This window comes from Myotis myotis, unplaced genomic scaffold (assembly GCF_014108235.1).
Source record: "Myotis myotis isolate mMyoMyo1 unplaced genomic scaffold, mMyoMyo1.p scaffold_m19_p_17, whole genome shotgun sequence".
Classification (NCBI taxonomy): domain Eukaryota; kingdom Metazoa; phylum Chordata; class Mammalia; order Chiroptera; family Vespertilionidae; genus Myotis; species Myotis myotis.
The window spans coordinates 42,176,150-42,199,114 of record NW_023416321.1 but is presented as its reverse complement, the minus strand read 5'-3'; the positions used below and the strand labels follow the sequence as shown (position 1 = coordinate 42,199,114).

General features: G+C 52.2%; 1 protein-coding gene across 4 annotated transcripts in view; it reads left to right on the top strand.

Moving 5' to 3' along the window:
- GAS7 (growth arrest specific 7) overlaps positions 1-22,965 on the top strand; it is a 204,752-nt gene that overhangs the window by 77,688 nt on the left and 104,099 nt on the right. Inside the window, exon 1 of one of the 4 annotated variants that reach the window (XM_036341606.1) lies at positions 21,231-21,353. The exons of the other annotated variants lie outside the window; for them this stretch is intronic. The gene's annotated coding sequence lies outside the window, so the exon portion shown is untranslated. Of the gene's footprint in view, positions 1-21,230; positions 21,354-22,965 lie in introns of those variants that run through there. 4 annotated transcript variants of the gene reach the window in all.

Below are 22,965 nucleotides of genomic sequence, written 5' to 3'. Positions count from 1 at the left end.
TGTACCAGCCCCTCCTTCCCTCATTTGGACCAGGGATCCTGCGACTCCTAACAGAGCCACAGTTTTGCTGGCTCATTAATGCTTTCCCTTTTTAAGTTGCAGAGCCTTTTCCCCCTTTTATATCTTGACCTTGTCCCTCCTACCGAGAGGACCCCTCTGGCACCAGCCCCCCAGGTTTTATTCCCTCCCTCCCTCGCTCTGAACACACCCCCTAATACACTGATGCCTTTCGCTACTGTCAGTTACTTTCTGTATAGAGGACTTAGGGAGCCGTGGGTTTCAGAAGTGAGAAGGGCGTCCGATTCACTGTTTCCTTCCCTGCAGTGCAGAGGCCCGCGTGTGCGCGCACGTCACCTGCCCCTGGACCCAGCCACACCTCCTTTCCCGGCTCAGTGGTGGCCCACGGGCTATTCTGAGACCCTCAGGCTTGCTGGGTCTGTCCTCTTTATAACAGGAAAGCTTCCAGACTGCTTGAGGAAATTGTTGAGAAAGCCCTCTCCATTCATTTATTCACTCACACAAGTCGGGGAAGCTTTGTTGAATTTCTCAATGGGGGAAGCATGTCTGCAGGTGCTGTGGGCCATGTAGACAGCAGTATAGACAGCTGGTCTCCGTGTCCAGGGACTGACAGAGTCCTTGCTGTGCTGGGACAAGCACATGCCAGGCTCCCAAAGGAACCTTTTGAAAATATGTTTTTACTGATTTTAGAGAGAGAGGAAGGGAGAGAGGGAAACATTGATGTGAGAAGGAAACATTGATTAGCTGCCCCCTGCACGCCCTCCACTGGGGATCGAGCTCGCAGCTTGGGTACGTGCCCTGACTGGGAATCGGACTGGTGACCTTTGGGTGCATGGGATGACACCCAACCAACTGAGGCACACCGGCCAGGGCTCGCAGAAACCTTCCATGACAAGTGCTGTTGAGGTGGAGCTGGTGAGTACCCTCGATGTCCTGGCCCACTTCTTTAGTGATCACATCCTGGGGCCGAGGGCTGCCTGCTCCTGGAATGGGGACAGCTGAGCCCACGCGGTGCTGTTGAGTCTGTGTGTATGGACCTTCCGGGTGGCCAGCCTGAGCTCACTCTGAAATCTGGCAGGTAGGGTGTCTCCTTACTCTTAATGCTCCTTCCCTGAGGGTCCTCCCCTTTGGGTCTCCCCAGGCACACCCAAACCTCTTGACCTTCTCTCAAGAAACTAAGCAGGAGCCATAGGTTTTCCCTTTGTTTAGAGGGGAAAAAACCCTTTCATGGAACCACTGGGTTTTACAGACTCCCTTAGCAGTAGCTGCGGTGCCCTGTCAAGGTCCTTCATTAAATTGGCTCAGTGGTTAGAGCATTGGCCACACACCAGAGGGTTGTGGGTTTGATTCCCAATCAGGGGCACATGCCTTGGTTGCAGGCTTGACCCCCCGGCCCAGTAGGGGCATGGGAGGCAACCAGTCAATGTGTCTCCCTCACATCGATGTTTCTCTCTCTCTCCCCGACCTCCCTTCCATTCTACCTAAAAACAATGGAAAAATATCCTTGGGTGAGGATTTAAAAAAATTTTTTTGATAAAATTGTTTAATAACTCGGAAGCCACTCGGGGTTCTCCAGATTCGTCTGGTGGGATCCTCATAGCTCCTAGGCCGCCTCCTCTCTCAGGAGCCACCGGCACTGGATCTCGTTGGCATCTGTGCTACTGCACCCCTCTCCTCTTCATTTATGGGTCCTTGAGTAGCTGTGATGCATTCAGGTGAGCTAGTGGCTGTGCGAGAGCAGAGGCGAGATCCCTGCTCCCAGAGCCTCAGAGGGACACACACAGACGCTGTTTATCCTCCAAGGCGCTATCAGTGGGAGGGTGCACACGTTCTAGGCTGATCAGCCAATGACTTTGGATTGGGCTAGTGCAATGCCAAAAATGTGAGTCATTCAGTTACAGGTATGGATTGCGGCGAGCATGCTCCGTTGCCATGGGAACGTGACCATGTATTCATCTCAAAGCAGAAAGAATTCACTCCAGCCCGGGTATGTGGCAGTTTCCCACACCGTCCCCCAGGCACATCTGTTCTCCCTAAGGCTGCAGTGTGCTCCGCATCCCCCTCGGGCACCCCACCCAGCACTGCTCCCTCCTGGGTGGGTGCCCCGGTCCAGTGCACATAGCTGACCTCCCACTGCTTTTAGGTGCAGCCAATAGCCAGCCATGCCTCGTATGCTCATTTGAAGTTTCAGTGACCTCATTGTGAAGGAGGGGCAGCAGAAGACCCACTACTAGTATATTCTTGAGGTGTGGCAGTGTGATGAGGTGACAAGAACTAGGCTTTAACGTTGTACAGATTTGGCTCAAGTGCCTTCTCTGTCATCTATGAGCTCTGTAACCTTGAAAACATATTTCCTTTTCCTCTTCAGAGTCCTCAAAGATAAGTTGGGATTACCCCTACTTTACTAGACGATGGGAAGGGCTGAATGAAAGCCTGTCAAAGTATTTGGCAAATCATTTAGCAAGTGATCATTCCCTTGCATTCTTTCTCCCCCGGCCATTGAGCTATTGGCGCTGAGGCTCCCCAGGAGTTAGCCAGGTGGCTGCCACACCCAGGGACAGCTGTCTAGAATTCAGAACTCTGGGCTGTGGGCCCGGTCTACCTTGCGCCGGTTGGGTGATGTGTCACACAGAATTGAGTGGTTGCAAACATCAAAAACTGATTCTAGCTGATGTAAGAGAAGTGGACATACTGCAAAGATCATGGAAGGTCACAGAATGGGCAGAAGGCTGGCAAAACATGAAAACAGGTAGAAACCAAGATGATGAGAGGAGTGAGGCAGGAGGTAGGGGCAACAGGGCCAATCTTAGAGCACAGATAGTGCGGTCAGGTTGCTTGGTGCTGCCCATGTCAGCAGAGAGCATCGGGAGGCACGCCTGGGTCACACACAACTTTGCCCTGTGGAAGGCGGAGGAGCCACATGGGACCCCTTTGCATTGGTGGTAGGAGGGCTGGCCCCTGGATTAATAGCCTCACAGAGCAAGTGCCCAGGGAGGGAGAGAAAATTCCCTTAAAAAGAAGTGGGTGCTGTTGGGCTGGGTCTAGGACACTGGGTAGCTTAAGCAACAAATGTGTGCTATAGTGCTCTTGAACAAATCTCACTGTGGGCTTCTTTTCTTTTCCTTTTTTTCTTTTTGTGGGCTTCTTTTCTGAAAATGAGAGAATTGAACTAGATGATCTCAAAGAACCCTTTGGATTCTAATAAGACTACTCTAATAATCAAATAGACAACTCTCCCACTGGGAAGCAATATGGATTAGCATTATTAGCCTTCTGATTTTTTCATTCTTCCCCTGAAACCTCCTGTTCTCCAGTGTACATAATTAATAATCAATCCTATATAATAAAACCCTAATATGCAAATCAACCGAAAGGTGGAATGACTGGTCGCTATGAACTGACCACCAGGGGCAGACGCTCAATGTAGGAGCTGCCCCCTGGTGGTCAGTGTGCTCCCACAGGGGGAGTGCCGCTCAGCCAGAAGCGGGGGGCTCACCGCTGTCGAGCGCAGCGTTGGTGGCGGGAGCCTCTGAGGCAGCACTAAGGAGCAGCGAGCCGAATGGTAGGGAGCAGCAAACAGGTGGGCAGTGAGGAGCGAGGGGTCCCGGACTGCGAGAGGGCACAGGCCAGGCTGAGGGACCCCCTCCACCTCCAGTGCATGAATTTCATGCACTGGGCCTCTAGTGTTTTATAAAATCCATGTAATTTTTAATAAAATTTATTTACAGAAAATTAGAGATTATAACAAATGTGTCTACATCCATATTTTTAAAATCAACTTTACTGAGCTATAACGTACCAGAAAGTAAAATGCATCTACTTTAAGTGTTCAGGTCAGTGACTAGACAAATGTATCCACCCATGTAACCAGCGCTCTAATCAAAGTACAAGACATCTTTCCAGAAAGTTCCCTTGTGCCCATTGGCAGTCAGTCCCTGCCTCTTCTCCCACACATGTCCTCAGGCCACCTCTGATTTCTACCCTATAGATTAGTTTTGCCTATTGTAGGATTTCATAGAAATGGGTCATGAAGTTTGCACTCTTGGTTTCTTTTGCACAGGATAATGTCTGAGATTTGTTCATATTGTTGTATTGATGGTTCATTCCTTTTTATTGCTAAGTAGGATCCCACTCGTTGAATCCACTCTGGTTTTCTTATCCATTTGTCAGTTGATGGACACTTGGGCCGTTTCCAGTTTTTAGCTGTTGTGAATAATGCTGCTGTGAACTTTGGGGTGTAAGTGTTTCAGAGGTGTTTTCATTTCTGTTGTGTGAATACCTGGGGGTGAAATTGCTGGATCATAGGGTAAGCGTATGTTTAACTTGATAAGAAACAGCAAAACTATTATCTGAAGTGGCCGCCCCTCTTTCTCATTGCTCACAGCAGTGTCTGTGCATCCAGCCCCTTAGCTTTTTGCCAGCATTTTTTTCTTTTTTTTGGTAGCCATTCTAGTGAGTACGAAGTAGTTTTTCACTGTGCTTTTAACTTGCATCTTCCTGAGGATTAATGATGTTGAGCGTTTTTCATGTGCTGATCACCATCTCTGGATTTGACAAGTATTAACATTTGCCAAATGTCAATCAGAAATAACACTTACTTGGCATTGGACATCCTTGTGTGTTCCTTTAATTCTGTTCCCTCTCTCCTTCTCTCCCTGGAGGTAACCACTGTTCTGTGGTTGGTGTATCTTTTCTACAAACACGTTTAAAATTTGTAGTACCACATCCGAACCCAAAATAGTATTCGCTAATGTTTTTTGTGTATTTTTAAACTGACAAGAAACATGTCATGCTGTATTTATCTATTTGCAGTTCGCTTTTTTTTTCTGTCATACATTTTTGAGGTTTATCTCCACTGAAACAGACAGAAATGGCTTTACTTGCTGTGCAGTGTCCTAGCATGTGCAGATTTCACAGTTTAGCCCTCTGGGTGGGCATTTTAGGCTATTATAAGCAACCTACGGGGTTTATCCTTGTGCATGGTATCTCATGGGACACGCGTGTGAGCGAGCATTTTTCTGGGGCTAGACACCTCGCAGGCTTTCTGGATGTGAGTCCGTACCTCTGGATTTTGCTAAGGAGTGCCACAGTGTTTCTCAAAGAGGTTTTGCAATTATAAATACGCCGCCACCCACAGAGTTGGAATTTCCACTCCCCTTGCCAACATGTCAGACTTAGTGCTCCATCCCAGGGTGTGAGATCTCGCACCTTGGGTTTAACTCTCTTTGCACTTCCTTCATTGCTCTTGGGGCTGTTTATATTTTCATGTGTGTGTTTGTGGCTCCGGTCTCTTCTCCTCTGTGTTTCCTATTCATACTCAGCTCACTTTTCTACCAGGTTGTGTTTTAATCACCGCTTTCTCTTCACTTGTCTTTTTTTTACCGTGTGTTTGTCACACCCAAGTTTTCTCCTTCTTTTGCACCAGTTCTTTCCCCAGACTCTTTGGCAGACCCATACAATTCCCTGATCCTGCCAACAGGAAGTAACCTGTCAAGGCTGCTTTTCCCACTGGTGATAGAAGAATCTATCTGCTCTGGTTTGGTCCCTCTCTTCAGGTCGGTGATCAGCTGTCATCTGGGATCTTCGTTCCTTTGCTTCTCTTCTGCTTTTGGCCGCTTCTTGGGTCTCAAATTTCCCACTTTTATTTTTGTTTTCTTCCTTGTTTTATTGGAGCATGCACTTCACTAACTTCCTGGAAAAGAAATGAGTCTTATCTGAAACCTGCAGTATGCAATCCTTTGCCTAATCTCCCTGTTTTCATGAACACTTCTCACCCCATCCTCCAGGTGTCCCTTGTCCCTCTGAGTGTTGGTCTGCCATTTCCTCCAAGTGGGGTAGTGGGAGTCACTTGCGGTCAAGGGTAGGGAGTGATCTAGGAAGCAATCCCCACCTTTTTAAACTTCCACCTTGTAGATAACCTTGTGCCTATGAGTCTTCCTGGGCCTCTCTGAGGTTCTGCATTATAAATTGGCTTGTTTCTTGTGGCTATTTACCCTTGAGGTCACGAAGATTTCAGTTTTCTACTCTATGCTAACTCATTATCATTTATCCAGTTGTTTTCAGTTGTCTAAAATCTTGTGGAGCTCTAACTGGTTTGGCTCAGTGGATAGAACGTCAGCCTGTGGACTGAAGGATCCCGGTCAAGTGTACATGCCTGGGTTGCGGGCTCTATCCCCAGTAGGGGGCGTTCATTGATGTTTCTATCTCTCTCTCCCCTCTCCCTTCCTCTCTGAAATCAATAAAAATATTTTAAAGTCCTGACCGGTTTGGCTCAGTGGATAGAGCGGCAGCCTGCAGACTGAAGGGTCCCAGGTTTGATTCCGGTCAAGGGCATGTGCCTTGGATGTGGGCACATCCCCAGTGGAGGGCGTGCAGGAGGCAGCTGATCGATGTTTCTCTCTCATCGATGTTTCTGACTCTCTATCCCTTTCCCTTCCTCTCTGTAAAAAATCAATACAATATATATATATTAAAAAATATTTTAAAAATAAATGTTGTGGATATGTTTCATTTATTGCCAATTCTTTCCTTTTATTTATTCATTTATTTATTTATTTATTTTGGTGGTTTTTGTATCTATTTTCCCCCCAGTCATTTCTAATGGGATTTCAGGAAAGCATGGAGATAAACAACCTGTTTCTAGTCATCCATTTTAAACATAAGTATTCTATTTTATGGTTGTTGCTAATATTTAGGAATGGATATTGCTTGTTTTTATACATAAATCTTGAACTGTCTTATTAGTTCTGAATGATTGTAGAGTTTCTTGGATATTTTGGGTAGGCAGTTATATGAAGAGGGCAGCAGTTTCGTTCTTTGCAGTCCTTATATTTTTCTTTCTTATATTGCTTATGGTGATGTGGGATCTTCAGTGTAGGATTGAAAAGAAGCAGAAGTGGTGAGCAGCCTTATCTCATTCCTGACTTATATTCGGTACGGAGTTTATTCTAATCTCTGAGGGTTAGCATTTATCGGACTAAGAAAGTTTTGTTCTAGCCCTAGTTTGTGAGTTTTAATCACAAAAGGGTGCCGAGTTTGGTCAGATTCTTTTTCTGCATCTAGATTATCCTATTTTTAAAAAAATAATATTTAAATGTGGTGAGTTTACCTAATGAGTCTTTGGATGGTTTAATATCCCTCCATTTCCAGGATTCGCTCCTGTGTATTTAAGACTTTCACAATATGCCCTGTGAGGTTAGAAGGTAGGCTTTAAAATTTTCCTTCCTTTTTTTGTTTTTACTTTTTGGAGGTCGGTATCAGGGTATTTTTAAAAGGAAATGAGAGTTTTTCTGTCTGTTTCTGGAAGAAACTGTGTAAGTGTTATCCTCTCCTTCAAGATGTGAAAAAACTTGTCAGTAAAAACACATATAGACCCATTCTAGTTTTTAAGGTAGATTTTAGACGGCTGGGTCAGTTCCTTTGGAGGTTACAGATCTATGCAGGTTTTCTGTTTCCTCTTGAATCAATTTGGAATTTTTTGTTTTTCTGGAAAATGACCAGTGACAGGAGATAGCAAATAACCGGGTGGTTTCAAGACTTGTGGGAAACAGCACCTTCCGCTGACTCACGCTGCCAACACCAAGAACATGGGAGGGAGGAGATCGAAGTTGGAGCTTTGCAGGGTTTTTTGTATTATTCAGAAGGACAAAAGAGCTATTGATTAACTTGATGCTTGAAGTCAAGTGTACATGTTAAAAATGTCAGTGTAACCACCTGAGTAGTAGAAATAGACCCTATAAATGCCAAGTTCGTGGGGGTGGGAGGGAGGATAAAGAAAATGCAATCCATCCATTGCAAAACAAGACAGGAGAGAGCAGGAACAGCTAAGAGAAAAGAAAGCATGCCATAATGATGCCCTTTAGGCAGCTCCTCCTCCCAGGAGCATTCCTCGGGGGCCCCCCTGTTTTTTTCCCAGCACCATGGACGCCTGCCACCTGCCACTCTGCACCGGGACGGCCTGTCTGCCATCTTTCTCTCTTACGGGAGGCAGATTCTACCTGCGACCGGGCCGGGTCATTTATCCGCTCATTCCCAGTGCCTGACATGTAGTGGGTGCCCAATCAGTGTTTGACTTGGCCTGGCAAACAAATAAATAAGTGAGCCGATGGGCAAATAAATCCTGAAACATTGCTCTATCAGGGTCAGTGGCTGTGGGGAGACTTTAATCCAGGGGTGGGCAAACTTTTTGACTCGAGGGCCACAATGGGTTCTTAAACTGGACCGGAGGGCCGGAACAAAAGCATGGATGGAGTGTTTGTGTGAACTAATATAAATTCCAAGTAAACATCATTACATAAAAGGGTACGGTCTTTTTTTTCAATAGTTTTATTCATTTCAAACTGGCCGGATCCGGCCCGAGGGCCGTAGTTTGCCCACGGCTGCTTTAATCTGATTGCCTTGGGTTGATCTCTGCGTTCGGGAGCTGAGGCGGTACCTGCAGCTGGGATCCCACTGGGGGAAAAGTCACTGGGCGGAAGCTGAAACCGCCTATGCATTCCTCAGCTGCCTGTGTAGCTGTTGTGAGCTTGATGAGTACATGGTCGTGCCCTGAGAGTTACCTTGTGCTGGTAAAAAAGCCTTGATGCTGCAAGTGTTTCCCAAGCATTAACCCTTGCGTAGTTCACCGGGAGCACTGGTTGGCATGGCGATTCTGATGCCAGAGGTCTGGGGTGGGGCTGATGCCTCACTGGTAAGCTCAGTGCTGCAGGTTCATGGGCGTGCTTGATGGAGCCAGGCTTTAGGCTGTCACCTACAGTGAGGCCCCCCCCCCCCCCCCCCCAGCCTCCCACTGGCGCTTCTTCCCCAGGTACTCGGAGAATAGGCACCAATGGGAACTTTTCTAACTTCCAGGATTATTACCTGTGAGCTTGAAAGATCCAAGCCCTCGCTGGACAGGGAGGGGTACCCTTGGCTGTCAGCCCTTGGCATGACAGGAACGGGCCTGCCCCAGCCTTGTATGGGGTGGGGGCAGGATGAGGTCGCTGAACTACCTGCGCAGGGATCACACTCTTCCTCATTTTCCTGTTTCTCAGGCCGAGCCGCACGGCCTGTTTGGACACGTCCCATGCTGGAAAGCAGCCCTTGTTTTTGCGACTCACGTATCACTTGTCCCTGTGCTCTGGCCCCGCCACCCATTATCAGTGCAATCACAATCCCACTTCCTCGCCTCATTCCTGCCAGCCTTCACCTTGCCGTCGATCTGGGCCGGCAGGGAGGCCCTCTTCTTCTGCCTCGGTGTGCTGCCGGCCCTGGGTCCACACAGAGGCAGCTGGCTACGCACACGCAGAATTAGGACACAGGCTGGAGAGCGATGATATCCTTACACCCGCTTTCTTCTTTTTAAAAAAATGTATTTTTATTGATTTCAGAGAGGAAGGGAGAGGGAGAGAGAGATGGAAATATCAGTGATGAGAGAGAACCATTGATTGGCTGCCTCCTGCACACACCACACTGGAGACAAGCCCTTTAGGGCAGTGGTCGGCAAACTGTGGCTCAGCAAACCGCGGCTCGCGAGCCACATGCGGCTCTTTGGCCCCTTGAGTGTGGCTCTTCCACAAAATACCACGTGCGGGCGTGCACATACGGTGTGATTGAAACCTCGAGGCCCATGCGCAGAAGTTGGTATTTTGTGGAAGAGCCACACTCAAGGGGCCAAAGAGCCGCATGTGGCTCGTGAGCCACGGTTTGCCGACCACAGGTTTAGGGTGATGGTAAAGTTCCCGTGTGACTCTCACGGCAGCCAGAGTTGAAACTGCTGCGTCAGAGAATGGGGGGAGGCGGCACCATTTCTCCTCCTCCCCCAGTGGGGACTTCGGTATGACCTTGATTTTTCAAGAAACAATTGAAATCTTTATTTTTTCATGGGAAATTTCCTAGTGTTTACACGTTGGCCACTAAATTGAATATTTTTCAAGTGTCTCTGAGCCACGCAAAGCCAGGGGGCTGGATTGGGCCCACAGTCCCGTGTGCAGCCCCTGGTTTCATACGGGTGAGCCCTCGCCTCTGGTGGGGACGCAGGTCGGGCTGAGGTCCACCTGCCTGGCAGTCTCTGCATGCGTGGCTGCGCGAGCTCACCTTCCCCACCCTGCCCTCCACCCTTTTCTGTTCTGGTTCTTGGCCCCTGACTCAGGGCCCAGCTCTATAGTAATATGTCACTGAGCACAGACCCTGGGGGATTCATTCATATTGTCCCATAACAACCTTATGGGGTAGGTATTCTGTTTGGTCCCATTTCTCAGGTGTGAAAAGTCATAAATGCAAGCTCTCAACCACCCCACCGCCTTTCTCTGCTTAGCGTTCTTCAGTGCCCTTCTGGCCTGCTGCCTGGGGACACCCCACGGAACGGCCTTTGAGTGGGACCCTGTGACTCTGATTGGGAGCCCGTGGTCGGGCTGGACCAGAGTGTTACGTGGTGTTGGGTAGGGAGGGGGAAGTGGGAACCTGCAACGTAGTCCCTGTTTTAGAGAAATGGCACATTTCTCACTTCTGTGTGTTCTCCGCCCCTTAGCCCCACCCTCACTTTCTAGCTATGACCTGGCGTGCCCTGAGGCAGCCCTGCCCTCTCTCCCTGGCCTCCTTTTGATTTTGGAAATGCGCTGGAGGGATGGCCTCTTTGCTGGTGTTTTTTCCATCTAAGGCCAGGCTGGCAGCTAGGCCAGCTGAGTGGAGCCTATAGAAGCAGAAACTAGGAAGGAAGGGAGAGCAAGGAGCCAGGCTGTGGCCCCAGAGGCTGGCGAGCCAATGAGATCCAAGCGGGAGGAAGGAGCTGGAACCACCCCGGAGCGTGGCTGGGGAGTGGGGTGCACAGGAAGTGGGAGCCCCAGATGGGGCAGGTGTGTGTAGCACATGTGGTAAGTGTAGTGTTTCCCCAGACACCCAGACACCCAGACACCGTGCCAACACTGGTTTGGATGGTCTGCAGGCAAGGCTTTCAGTGCCCTGGACTCACAAAGGAGAGGGTTTTCCCTCTGCAGTTCTCTGTGCTTCCAGTCCTACTGAGGAGGAGAATTCCGGGTGCTGGGCGGGAACGGCCTCAGCGGGTGGCGTATCCAGCGAGGATGGAGGACCGTTGCTTGATTTTCATTGTGGTTATTTTTGTGCTCGCTGTATATTTCTGGCAAATGTTACTAATTTTTCCATTCAGAGAATACTATAACATTGTCTGAGAAACAGAGGTGGTGTTTTTTTTTAAAGTAAAAAAGTGAATCAACAAAAAATATTAAGTACACAAGACAAAAAAGAAGTGTGTAATGTGGTCAGCGAAAGACAGGCTCCCAGGAGCAGCTGGCTGTAGGGGTTAAAGGTCATTTCAGTGGGATCTTGGGCAAGTCATTTCACGCCATAGTTGACTCCACTGTAAGCTGTGAATAATAGTAAATGGGCATCGATATGAATACTTAATATTTAATTAGATGGATGTCATGTCCTTGGCCCAGTGCCTGACACAGAGTAAACTGGTGAGTGGAGGCTGTTCTTACAGGAGGTGTCCATCAACCTGAAATGCCGCACATGGAGCTGGTGTCCTGGGAAAGTGCGAAGGATGAGCACAGGCCAGCCCTGGACTAGCCTGGTTGGGAGGAGTGAGCTCTGTCAGCACAGATGTTGGGAGGCTTGTCCTTGTCTGGGGTTTGGTGGCGGGAGTCTGCTACTCAGTGGGCCCGGCCCAGGGGAGGTCCCTTCCAGTGAGCACTCAGTGGCCAGTGTGCTGCAGTGGTGATCGCAGCAGGCCTGAGGTGCTCCCCTGAGGCCTCCTTTGCACCGTTGGCCCTTGGCTGGCGACTGGGAACCTGAATTTAGGGAAGGTTCCCATCGTTCCCTAAAGGATACGGTTAAGCTCTTCCTACAAACAATTGGGTTTGGAGTGACCATGTGCTTTCCTGCTGCGATTTGCAATCTGGGTACGTAGTAGGCCAGGGGTGCCTGCAGGGCCAGGTCCCAATGGAACCCCGGGCGCTGTCTCTGAGCTTCCCTGGTGGACAGCACTCCCACCACCGCCCCAGGTCGTCGCTGGAGGAATTAAGCTGGCTGCCCGGGACCGGACTGCTGGGAGCTTGCACCTGGTTTCCTCGGGCCTCGCCCGGGTACCTTTTCCCTTCATTGATTTTGCTTTGTTTCCTTTTGCTGTAAGAAGTGATGGCCTAGAGCAGGACTACATGCCAAGTAATTATTTATTCAACCCAGGGTGGTCCTGGCAACCCCGATACCGCCAGGCGCTGCCTTTAGCTCAGAGGAGACCCAGGGCTCCATTGCCCCTTTGAGCAAAAGGTCTATTAGCGTCAGACTGAGGGGAGGGGTAGTGTGGGGCTGATGTTCCTTCTGGGAAGGGCTAGCCTGTCAGGATGTCAGTAGTGTATGGGGGGGGTAAGTGGGGAGCGGCTCACAGAGCTTTTCATGAAGCAGCTGAAAGGTTAGGGACGCCCAGGGGGCGTTTTCCTGTGCGGCTCTGTCTTAGCCTGGCTCCTGCTGAATCCTGCAGGACGGATCACAAACCAGTTCTCCCTGGAGGGACCCAGGAATGAGGAGACTGTTGGCACCGCAGTGTCTGAGACACCACACCTGGCTCTTTACAGTATGTGATGTGACCACACCTCAGGGTCAATGTCAAGGTTGAGGAATGTGGGTATCAACTTCCCTCCAAGGCCTCCAGCTCAGATACGAAGCAATCGGAATCATGTCTACTAATTTGTTTCTCTCTCCAGACTTCAGGGAATGATTTTTTAAAAATTGATGTATTGATTTTAGAGAGACAGGGAAGGTGGGGGGGGGGGGGGGAGAGAGAGAGAGAGAGAGAGAGAGAGAGAGAGAGAGAGAGAGAGAGAAACATAGATCTGTTGTTCCACTTACTTATGCATTTACCGGTTGCTTCTTGTATGTGCCCTGACCAGGGATTGAACCTGGCATATCGGGATGATGCTCTAACCCACTGAGCTACCCGACCAGGGGATGATTTCCTCTCTCTGAGCACAGCCACCTGGAGCCAGGGCAGGGCAGGGCATGCAGTGTCTGTTCTCAGGGAACCGTCACGTCACGGTCGGAGGGTCACACGGGCAGACATCCCGGGCTTGAGACAGGCAGAGCAGCGGCCTGGTGCTTCTATGTGGGCTTCCAGGGAGGTGTTTGGCCAGGGGCCCTGCTGGCCTTTTTGTCTGACGCCCGCAGCCGGTGGAGGTGAGGAGAGGTGGGACAGAGTCAAGCTCAGGGAGGTGGGGCATTTACCTGCATGGAGGAGTAGAGGGAGCCAGGGTGAAATGGGAGGTGGAGGAGGGTGGCTGGCCTGGGCTGGAGGCTTGGGACCACCCAGGGACCGCCTTGGGTGCTGCTGCAGCGCTGTGGGAGCTCCGTGCCTTGGGAAGCTCAGCATGCTGCCGGCTTCACCCCCAGGTCCGCAGGCTTCACCCCCAGGCCCGCAGCCACAGCGGAAGCTCAGGGCCGGCTTTGACCAGGCGCTTCCCTAGAGCTGGTTCTGCCCCGAGTCTTGTGCGTGTCCTGACACAGCACTTCACTTGGCAGGCGAGGGCACTGGGATGTGGTCAGAGCCCCAGGACTTTCTCCCAGCTGCTGAGTCCCCTGTGGGGGTGGTGGCAGCAGCCACCTGCTTCGATCCAGGTCCACCCCGGACCCTGTAGGCATGGCCAGCCTGTCCTCCCAGGGGCCCGGGTGGGAACACCTGCTGCGCCCCCTGTGGTGAGCACCTGCATCGCTCCAGCTGGTGGCCCTCTCCTTGCCTTCTCTAGGGAGCTTCTGGCATGGACCCCCCCTCCCCCCCCTATCCAGAGGCCAGAGGCCGCTGACAACAGCTGCTGGTCAGAATCGGTTGAGTTATAAGACACGGTCTCGGCTAGACTCGGCTCCCTGTCATCCTCTCATGTTCTCCCTCAGTTCCCCCACCTGCCTCCTGCTTCCAATATAGAAAGTGCCCCTCCACTCCACCCCACCCCACAGATCTCCTGGTCACTGGGAAATTAGGGGCATGTGGGGGGTAGTCTAATCATCTTCCTCTTACTCTGAGGTCAGGTTGCATCTAACCCTGAGGAGACAGGCCCCTGCCTCCAGCTCCTCAGATGTTCCTGAACATCCCCGCCCCCCACCCCCCACCCCCAGGCTGCGAGCCCTGCTAAGCTGTGCTTGGCGTCTCTTGCATGTTTCTACTGAGCCCATTTTCCCAACACCCCTGTTATTCCTTCTCTCCGTGCCACACAACTTGCCTAGTTGGTCCTGAGAGTCTATGGAGCCCCGGCCAGGACTTTGCCAGGCACTGGTGTTGGAAAACTTGCTGAGGTGTGCGGGACCTGACCGCCCAAAGGAGCATCAGGACTCTTCCCAGGGCATGTCACAGAACTCCCACTCCACCTGGCTTCAAGCAGAGAGGGAATGGATAGGTCGGTGACCTGAGCCACTCCCAGGGTGTCAGCTTCAGACACGGTTCCGAGAGGGGCCTCCGTGGCAGCATGGTGCGCTGTCCTTCTCTGCCTCCCCCCTCTTCCCCAGCGTGTCAGCCCCTTCTCTTCTGCATCGGCTCCTCTCTCAGGGAGGTTTTCCTGCAGGTGTCAACAGCTTCAGGCTTGCGTCCTGTCATAATACTACTTTCTTTCCCAATAATTCCAACCAGAGTCCAAGGATTGAGTCTCAGATGACGGATGTGGGACACCTGCTCATTCCTGAACCAGTCACCAGGGCCAGGGGGATGGAATTGCTCATTGGAGAGGTGGGAAAGGTGCTTCCCCCAAGGGAAATCAGGGTGTTCTCACCAGAAACGGGGGTGCACATCGCGGTGGCACAGGCACACACAGCGAATAGCTGTCACAAGTCTCTTCCAGCTCCTGGTGGCTGCCCGCACCCCTTAGCTTGTGGCCACATCACTCCAGTCTCTGCGTCCCTGAGTGTCCTCCTTCTCTTCTGTGTGTCACAAAATCTCCCTCTGCCCGCCTCTGGTCAGGGCACTTGGAACGTCATTTAGGGCCCAGCTGGATAATCCAGGATAATCTCATCTGGAAATTCTTAATTTAATTACCTCTGCAAAGACCCCTCTCCCCCTTGGCTGCCTGCCTGGTGGGTTCTGAGGCTGGTGAAACACCCTGGGAGCCTAGGGTGGTTTGCAAGCCACCATATCACCCGTCATGTGCTGGGAAATGCCACATGATGCCATTGAGGCTTTCACTCTGCCACAAAAATCCCAACTGTGGAAACCAGCCCCGCAGCCCCACACACTATGGGAGATGAAGCTGGCTCGGGAGGTCTTAAAGGAGGCCGAGGGAGAGCGCTGGGGAGCCGCCGCAGCTGCCGCTGCTGGACCCTCGCCGTGGAAAATCCCGCTATCAAAGCATCTTTGAACTCCAGCTGACAGTTACGTGATTAATGTTGGATCTGGGGAAAGCTGTGTTTGGGAAATGGAAAAGGGAAGTGGATGAGCACTCCTGCTACAATGCGGCTCTCTTTGGCAATGGTCTTTGGAGGGTGGTGACTCACTGGGAGACAGCAACAAAGGGACTGCTGTGGCTGCAGCACTTCCTCTGCCCCTTGGAAGTGGGAGCCGGGGCCTGGGTGTCCTAAAGGAGCATGAGGCCCGGGGGGGGGGAGGGGGGGAGGGGGAGGGCGGTGACCAGCACTTGAGCTGTGCTGGGTGTCGGTCAGGAAGCTGTCGAGCTGCGGTGAGCGGTTAAAGGAGAGGTGATGCACTAGGAGTTCCGGAACCAGTGATACTAAGGGTGTGACCTGGGCTTGTCCTGACAAAGCCTCAGTACCACCTGGGGCCCAGGGCAGAGCTGCCCCTGCTAGCTGTAAATGCACACATGCACCCCTGGGGTCAGCTGCTAATGACCGAACCTCAGTGTGCTCCTCTGTAACGGGTGTAACTACAGAACTTACCCCGAGGACGGTGGGGAAGGTTGAATGAGTGAATGCCACACGTGTTTACTGCTGTGGCTGTAATTTCCTGAAAGTGGAGACAATTGACGGTCACCTGCCTCCAGCATTGGGGTAACATTAAATGAGATACTGCACGTGAGTATTCAGAGCAGGCCTTGCCATGCTTCCTGTGGATGTGAGCTCCCTGTGGGCGAGGCCCTGTGTCGCTGGCTGCTGCGGTTTCGGGTGGAGAGGAGAGGGGTGCCTAGCGCATAGGAGACGCACCGCGAATGTGGGTTGATGGACCAGCGAACAGATGCTGCGTGCTCTGCAGGCGACATCTTGACGCAGGTGGCTCCAAGCCCCGAAGTATCTCAGATGTCGGGTGAGGACTTGGCTAGAGCCATGGCTTCCAGGCTTTGGGACAGACATGTGGCTTTGGAGAAAATGCAGGGTAAATGCAACAGAAAAGTTAAATAAGCGCCTCATTGGGCCCAGTAGAGATGGCAGGATAGCAGGGTTCGCCTGGGTTATCGGGACACATGGGTGCATACCTACATACATACATGGGTGCCTACACACATGGGTGCCTACATATGTGCTTGAGCACTAGGTGTCACTGGGCCTCTGCTCATCATTTGATGGGGTGGGAGGGAGCAGGCACTCCTTTTGTCACAATGACAAAAAGGTGGTGCAGGGGCGTCCCCGTGAAACCAGAGTCACCCCCTGCGGCCCCTCTCCATCCACTCTGGGAAACCCAGCCAGCAAGCAGGACCACAGGCTGGGGTGGGGGTGGAGCTTTGCTGGGGATCATCCTTTGCTACCTGTAGGGCTTGACACGCCCCCTGAGTAGCCATCCTGCCCCCCGGGCAGCCCCAGCTGCTGCAGCCCTCACCCACCGAATGCAGGACTCCCTGGGTGCCCGCAGGCGCTCTGGGTCAGAGGGCGTTTGGTGTGGGCACTGTGGTCTGTAGGGCATTAGGAATGTTCATCTGCTGGCGGTGGCTAACCACCCAAGAGGGGAGGGGGGCTGGGGATGTGAGCAGCTCTGGCTGCTAATTCAGAGATTCCTAGGACAAAGCATCCCAGCAGCTAAGCAGAATTAGCCTGTTATTTGAAGTTATTCACACAAAGACTTAAATGGTGTATGTGTTCGTGTGCCTTCTGTAAGCAAGATGCATTTATGTTTTTAACATCTGTGTGTATTTTCTGTGTATCAGAGAAGAATCGTTTGAGGATGGTTCCAGAATAGTTACAGAATCTACTTTAAAATATTTAATGAAATAGTAAAACAATTTCTCCTTCACTGTGGGTCAGAGCTTCTCCAAAAGTCCTACAGGTGACCTCTCTGTGGAAATGGCCTAGAGTCACAGTCACTAGGAACCAACTCAGACACGGTCATTGTTAAGGGTACCAGCATTTCTCAACCTTGGCACAGTTGACATTTTGGGCTGGATAATGCTTTTGTGGGCACAGTCCTGTGCATTGTAGTATGTTTAGCAGCATCTCTGGCCTCTACTCCCTAGATGTCAGTAGCCCCCTAGAGCACAATTATGACCCTTTCTCCCCCAAAAGATGTCCACATCGTCGGTCCCAGCCCCTGGAACCTGTGAGTGCTAGGTTGCATGGCAAAGGGGAATTGAGCTTATGTATGGAATGAAGGTTGTTGACCAGCTGACTTTGAGATGGGAGATCATCCCGGATTATCCCATAAGCAGCAGAAGAAGACAGAAGAAAGAACCAGAGAGATGCCGGTGTGAAGAGGACTTGACCCACCATTGCTGGCTTCTAGGATGGAGGAAGGACCCAAAGCTAAGGAATGCGGGTGGCCTCTACAAGCTGGAAAAGACAGGGAAACAGATTCTTCCCTCGTGCCTCACAGGGGGCACAGCCCTGCGGACACCCTGATTTTAGCCCCATGAGACCCACTTCTGAACTACAGGACTCCCAGGTAATATATTCATGTTGTTGTCTTGAGCCACCGAGTTTGTGGTGATTTGGTGCAGCAGCAGTTGGAAACTGAGGTCCCTATCCCCATTCCTGGCCCCCATCCTGACAGCCAGTACATGTCTACAGACATTGCCGTGTGTCCCCTGTGGGGCAGAGTCTCCCCCACCCCCGTTTAGAGGCCCTGGCTGTGTGGAAGGCCATAGTGTTTGCCTAGAAACCGGGAGAGTTGAGTTTCTCTGTTCTGTGAGGAGTGTCAGGTTGGGAGTGGGCACCCCCGGCGTGGTTGGCTCTGTGAGGAAGGAACTGACGGTGTGAAAGGGGGTGGATGCCCCAGCTGCTACCCCACCCCCTCCCGGAGGCTGCTGAGCTGTCCCCCTGTCATTAACGCACAGAATTCCTGTCGCTGCTTGTGCATCTGTGAATGAAGCTAGAGAAGAAGCCGAACTCCCTTCAACTGCACCATAAAAGAGAACATAAAAACTCAATAAAACACTGAAATGTCAGCCGAAACAGCATTGCAGGCAGAGGGCTCAGCAGGGAGGGTCAGCACTCCGGGCGCTGCTGGCACCGCTGTGGGAATCGTGGGGAGGAGAGGCCGGAGCCCAGCCTGCGCTGAGGGCCACAAACCTGGGCGCGGGGCCAGGCGCACAGCCCCCTGGTTTCTGGGCCCAACCCCGATGCTGTAATTCTGTTTATTTTGCTGAATATGAAATCCACATGGTTCTGATTTCTTCTTTGTGATCCATCATCTCTGTGGCTTCGGAGCCAGAAACCACGTGCGTCAGCTTTGAAGTTGTTGTTCTGGGGCAAGTAGGAAGTTGGGCTTTTCTAGGGTTCACTGGGACACCATCAGGTTCCTCTTGGATTTGAGAATCACTCCCGAGAGTCGAGAGTGGGAAGTGGGCTGGCACGGTCGGTCGGGTCGAGGGGAAGGGCCGGTCAGAAGCTCAGAGGGCACTTGCACAGCCAGGAGCCCCTTGCTGGTCCTCCTCTTCAATCCAGGGGTCCCGGCTGAAACAACAGACGGTTCCATGTCACCTGCTGCCACAGGTGGTCAGATGGAGTCATGGCCTTTGGCTCCTCCCTGCAGGCCACGCTTGGGGGCAGACCAAAGGCAGCGGTTAGAAGGGAAGAATAGGGAAGTCAGTAGGATGTGGAGGAAGACATCGCCTGTATCTGTGGTTTCGATATTGAAGGGCCAGCCAGGCCATTCCGTGATGGGCTGGCCTAGCTGGATACCTGGTGTATGGAGACCAGTGGTCCCCAAATTTCAGAATGCCGTAGGTCACTCACCTGGAGGGCTTGTTCAGACCATCTCAGTTTCTGATTCAGAAGGGCTGGCGTGAGGCTGGGGTGTGGCTGTAAAGTTCATATGTTCAAACAAACTCTCAGGTGATGCTGATAAGGCTGGTTCACAGTTGGGAACCATTGGTCTTGAAGAAGAGCATCTTCGTAATTAAAAGTGGTACAGGGCACATGTAAGGAGCAACCAATGAATGCAGGAATAGATGGGACAACAAGTTGATGTTTCTCTCTCTCTCCCTCCCTCCCTTCTTCTCTACTTCCCTTCTTCTCTCTCTCTAAAATAAATTAACAAATAAAAATATTTTAGCCCCGCCGGCACAGCTCAGTGGTTGCGCATCCACCTATGAACCAAGAGGCCACAGTTTGATTCCCGGTCAGTTCACATGCCTGGGTTGCGGCTGGATCCCCAGTGGGGGGCGTGCAGGAAGCAGCCAATCAATAATTCTGTCTCATCATTGATGTTTCTCTCTCTCCCTCTCCCTTCTTCTCTGAAATCAATAAAACAATATTTCAAAAAGTTTTTTAGAAAGTGGTGCGAATAACAACTGGTTCTCAGGACTTTACAGTTTATGTGTCAGGGCCTTGATTTTGGTCTGAATGATCCTGTGGAGAGATGGTGTCATCATCCGTGATTTTTCTTCTTTTTGAAGGTGAAAGTAGCTTTGCTTTTATTTTTTTATATTGTCATGCAGTAAAATTGACTTGTGAGGGGTATAGAGTTCTATGAATTTTAATATCTATTCTGGATTTATGCAGCCAGCACCTCAGACAGCATATAGAACAGGTCCACACCCCAAGATCCTGTCCCATGCTCTCCCTCTGCATTCAACCCTCCCTCCCCAACTCCTCATGTGTCCTCCATCCCTACAGTTTTGTCTTGTTGAGACTGTTGTATAAATGGAACCCTACAGTGTGGCCTTTTGAGACTGGCTTCTCTCGGTATCCGTGAGGTGTGGAGGCTGTTGCATGTGTCAGTAGTTCATTCCTTTGTGTTGGTAAGTAGTATTGCACTGTGTAGAGGCTCTTCCACATGTTCATGAGTTCCTACTGATGATCTTTTGGATTCTTTCCAGGTTGGGATTATTTTTTTTAAAAAAGCTGCTCTGAACATTCATATATAAGACTTGGTGTGGACATATGTTTTCCTTTGTCGGTAGGTCCTATTTAAGTGTGTTTTTTATCTGTATAGGAAACTGCCAAACTGCGCTCCTGATCCACCAGCAGAGGATGAGGGTCCAGTGCGCTTGGGTCACGTCTGAGTCTAAATGGTGTAAGTGAGTCTGGGAAGGGCTCCAAGTTGTCCACGGCCCTAGCCCCTTGGTTGGCCCTTGGATCCTGGAACCCGGCCCTGCTGCTGGCTGGGCTGAACCAGAGCTAGAAGCAGGACCTGCAGTGCGGGACGGGGCACCGGCACTATCAAGGATGTGTGGCCAGGCTAAGGCAGGCATTTGCCCAGGGACCAGGGACACAAGAGAAAAGTGAAAAAGGAGGTGCAAAGTAGAAAAGGTGCACATGCTAGACTCAGAGAGGCGGAAGGCACGAGGGTACTTTTCCACCCCCCACCCCTTCCTACCTCCCACCCCCACCCCTGACTCCCTTCTCATTCTTAGGCCGAGGCTCAGAGAGGGGAAGCATGTCACTCAGCTCACTGCTGCCTCTGGACTCTGCCCGTGGAGAGCAGTGGCCGCAGCCAGCTTGGCTTCCTGAAGCATCCTTAGTAACGGCAGCAGGGCCACGGCGGCTTCCCCTTGGGGCTTGAGGAGCACAGCTTTTGCAAATGGATATACCTGGTGCAGCTCATCACCCTCCCTCAATGTCGGCCTCGGGCTAGCTCCAGGCAGGAGTTGGCGTTAGGAAGGAACTTGTGCAGGGGCCGTGGCTGCAGCTGATACAAGAGTGGTGACTTCATGGGGAGGAAGAGGTTCATGCAGGGAAGGCCCCTTCTCCGGAGGCCGTCCCGCCCGCCCGGGGGGACCGGGCGCAGCTGCTCTGGAAGGCTGTGGACATGCTTTCCCAATTGCAGCATACTTCTCTTTCATTTTGAATATCATTTGTTTGGTTGCCGTGGCAACGCCGGCTCTATTTTAATGCTAACCTGCGTGGCTGCAACTTTCTATATATAAGGGCTGCTTTGCACAGTGAATTAGCTGATGGCACGGGGAAGCAGCAGATGTGGAGACACTGGCAGAAAATGACCAGCGTGTCAGATCTGCACGCAGAGGGATTTCGGGGCTGAGGTGAGTGGGGACTGCTGTCTTCGTGCAGGTGTGGGAGCTCACTGGAGCCCGGGACATGGGGGGCTGCCACTACTGTGGGGAAGCCTTCCCTGGACAGCCTCCTGCTGGGCAGGGGCATGGCTGTGCTCTGGAGGGACTTCTGTCCCCCACGTGTGCCTCCTCCTTCTTTCAGTGAGTCCGGGCTGCTCCTCGGACCCGGCCCCGAGGCTCTGGGAAGAGGAGAGGGCACCCAGGCGGGTGCGCTGTCCGAGGTGAGCTCACGCAAAGTGAGTTTTTCTTGCTTCTTCGACTTGTCTCCGCTCCCTGTTCTGGATCTTCTCGCCTCCTCTGTTTCGCCTTTTCTTAATCCTGAATGTGACCAGTCGCCGTCGGGGCCAGCTGGCTCCGAGTGGTGTGGGTAGAGCTCTCAGGAGAAGCCTGGGGCCTTGGCAGTGGGCGGGCTCCGCTCCTTCGGGCTGTAGGTAAGGGAGAAGCCCCGAGCGGTGCCGTGCTCTGCCAGACGCCACCCAGTCAGGCAGAGAGAAAGAGGGCTGGAAGCAGGCCCACAGGGATCTCCCGGTTCACGTGTGTGTGTGTGTGTGTGTGTGTGTGTGTGTGTGTGTGCGCGCGCGCGTGTTCCGTTGTGCGGTCAGGGCAGCTTGTGGGTGCACACACTGGAGTTCCCGGGGCAGCTCCTTTCCCGTGTCGCAAGTTGGGGGCACACACTGAGCACAGGATTACATAACAGCATGAGGGGCCATTTAGGCTTCTGGAAAGAGCGTGGAAGTTAGAGTCTAGAAAGCGGACTCCTGTGGATTCAGCCACTTCCCAGGGATGCTTGTGTCCACGTCTCCGAGGCCCCGTTGCCCCAGCATGTGCTGGAGGGTCGTCACGCCCGCTGACCCTGTCGAGGCCATCGTCTGGGCCCCAGTGGGGTGATGTGTCCGGAAACCATAAGGCATCCCCACAAGTTCGCGCCCCGGGACAGGGCGGGGGTGCCGCCACCAACAGGAGTTCTCCCAAGACTGGGTTCGTGGCGTGCTGCCAAGCGCAGTGCATTGTACCATCGTTGAAAGTCTCAGACTCGCAATGTTTGAGTGCTGCGACGCGAACACTTATGTGTGTGTGTTGGGTTGTGAAGTCAGGTGCGCTCTTTACAAATGCGTGGTGAGCGAAGGAACCTGAATTCTCTGCTCCGGGGGCTGTGATTTCCTTCCCTGGGAAAGCCGGGAGGAGAAGGCAGGATCCTCCTGGGGGAGAGCCCCACACAAGCGTCCTTCGGAGAAGCCGATGCGGCGCAGTGGCCACACAGACAGGGACAGGCAGGCCAGCTGGGGGGCGTGAGGTCTGGGGCTGGAGGTGGCAGCCCCTCTCCCAGGGCCTGGGGTGGGGGGTGGGGTTGGGGGGGAACTCCCAGGGTCAGACTGAGAAGGACGCCCATGATTCTGGCAGCGCGGGCCCTGTGCTCCTCCCAGTGGCCCCGGGACACACCTTCCTTCCCAGGCCAGGAGCCTGGAGGTTTGGAGCCGTGCTCCTCCCAGGAGGACAATCCAGTCTTCCTTCCCACCGGCATGTTCCAGGGGCTGGCTTACAGCTCTGTCTTGCTACACCCTGGGAGTCTGCCCATGGTGGC